The sequence below is a fragment of the Camelina sativa genome, chromosome 11 (genome assembly GCF_030686135.1).
Source record: "Camelina sativa cultivar CO46 ecotype springtype chromosome 11, ASM3068613v1".
NCBI classification, from domain to species: domain Eukaryota; kingdom Viridiplantae; phylum Streptophyta; class Magnoliopsida; order Brassicales; family Brassicaceae; genus Camelina; species Camelina sativa.
The window spans coordinates 28,015,374-28,018,028 of record NC_141890.1 but is presented as its reverse complement, the minus strand read 5'-3'; the positions used below and the strand labels follow the sequence as shown (position 1 = coordinate 28,018,028).

Here is a 2,655-nt window from a genome sequence, read left to right as displayed (position 1 = left end):
CAAAAGTCAATAGTTTTCCTAAAAATATTGCACGAAGAGAAAGAAATATGTATTCTAAAGCATGACTTTACAATGTGTTCTTAACCATGTACATGAGAATAGATAAGAAAATTAACTAGTCAAGATATTTCTGAAGAAGAATCTGCTAGGATGCAGATGCTCAGACCGATTACTCCACAGGTTGTGTTAGCCGGTTCTTGCTCTATTAGGATGCACAATTCTTTTTTAAAAAATGGCGAATTCATGGGCATATCCTCCTTTTGCTCGATGAGAAGGTAACATATAATGATCTCCTTCTAATTTGTTTTTGAGTAGTTATTTTTGTCAATATTAAAAGAAAAATATCTCGCAATCAATCATATATTGGTTTGGATATAAATCTCTTTCTAAATTTTTTATTGCTTTTAAATAGTTTTCGTTAAGCCTCTGTTTAGCTCTTCAAGCCAATAATTTTGCCTGGGATATTTGTCAGTGCCTTCTTTGTTGATATGCAATTGTAAAGATTTATTTTTGCTCAGTAATCTTAATCAATGATTACAATCTGCTCGGTGTCGAGTAGAGCTCGCTGTTCATGATGGTCAAGATGGTGCAACATTTGTCGTTTTGACTCTGAGATGACAAAGCTGAGCAACAAAACAGCGGCTACTCTCATCTTCGAGATTGTAAGTAGTGCTGGAATTAAAAATAAACACTTATAACTTAAATTTTTAATAACTTTTACAAATTCATGCACTAACCCATTACAATTCTAAATGTGTAGGAAAATGGTGGAGTTGAAGACGAAATACCAATCTATATTCAGGAAATTATTGAGAAGCAATTCTTATTCCAAATAAAAGTATCTCTAAGGTGACATTTTTCGGTGCGAATGTGCTATGCTATGACACTAAATAAAAACAACAAATAATAATTATTTCAATTTAACTTTAAATTGTTTTTAAGAATAATAACATTAAAAAAGACAAGAAAATCAAAGATTTTAATTACATTACTGTGAAGATTGTATATGTAAAGTAAAAAAAAAAAGTCTTCCAATTATTATAGAGATATGATATCACTGATTACGGAGATATGATATCACTGATTGCTTATATTACGATTCTATATATGTATAGTAGATTATACTCAATAACTCCATATAGGATACCCTAGCAAGGTACTCGTCTTGCTAACGTGACGAGCAAGACTCTTGCCCTAGTGATGGAGTACTGCAAGAAGCACCACGTCGATGACGCTAACCCTATCTCCGAGGAGGAACTCAAGAACTGGGATAAGCAGTTCATGGAAACAGATCAATCCACGATCTTTGATCTCATTCTTGCTGCGAACTACCTAAACATCGCAAGCTTGCTTGACCTGACGTGCCAAACTGTTGCTGATATGATCAAGGGCAAAACTCCAGACCAGATTCGTGCACACTTCAACATTGAGAATGATTTTACACCTGAGGAAGAAGAAGAGGTTCGTAAAGAGAATCAATGGGCTTTTGAATGAGCGGATCATGGAATCAAACATTAAGCACCTTTCATTCTTTTTCTTCAGTGTTTTTTTTTTTTTTTGGATTTCTTGATCAATGTACGTATGATGATGATGATGATGATGATCTTCGTCTACCATTGTTTCTTTTTTTAATAATTTCAAGGAGATAATAAAACCAATGTTTCTTTTTCTTTATATACCCTAGTAGGTTAAACTAGCTACCTGAAGCTACGAAGAAATCTAAAACACTATAAATTCAACGAACGTCTAGGACATATGACGTTGTCTCGTCCACGCTGCATTCAAAAAAGCCTTAATGTACTGATTTTGTTGAAAAAGCCTCAATTTTGTCTTCCTTGACATATATAGCCAATTTTTGTTGTCTTCTCAATTTAATCGCTGATTATTGTTATTTTTGTCAAATTAGTTCCGTCGCTACCCTTGACGGAATAATTAACGATTTCATCAAGCCACTTACTTAACTACAAGACTAATTTGTGTCAGTTAACAAAAGTTGGTGATTAAAATGCGTTGTTAATAAAAGTTAGGAACTTCTTCAACATCGAAATGTTGGTGCGTGCCTTTTCCAACCATTTTTTAAAAATTGAAGTTTTCTTTAACATTCTTCCCTTTACTTTATGGAAATCAAATAAATCGTACAAAAAAAGTTATTTAGAAGAATTAATCAACAGTATGAAAAAAGGAGAAAAGAATGATAAGGGTATTTGTTTGATAATGTATATATATTACAAAGAAGAAGAGTAACATTTTATTGTAAATAGTTACGAATTTGGAAATCAACCCCAACTATTTGTCAAACGTTTTTTCATACGTAGATTTCAATACCATGCAAATATCAATCGGAACTGTGTTAAAATTCAAATTTGCTACCTGAACTATACGAAATATTGTCAATTTCATTATCTGTTCTACCGGTGTTAAATCAAGATTTAACAGTGATGAGTTAGACGACTCGTGGTGTCTACGTGGCAATGAGATTGACTATAACAACGTCGTTTTAGTTATTTTTGGGTGTTTTGTGGTTGCTACAAAATGACTAAAATAATGTCGTTTTAGTTAGTCCTAGTGCCTTGTAAACGTCAAAGGTCGTCTCACTCAGCACTGTTAAATTCCGACTTAATAAACAACATACAATAAAATGTTGCTTTTCTTCTT

At 32.8% G+C, this 2,655-nt stretch overlaps 1 pseudogene; it reads left to right on the top strand.

The window, feature by feature from the left end:
- Nucleotides 1-614: 614 nt before the first annotated feature.
- LOC104724237 (SKP1-like protein 11 pseudogene) lies at nt 615-1,494 on the top strand (annotated as a pseudogene).
- The last annotated feature ends 1,161 nt before the right edge of the window (nt 1,495-2,655 follow it).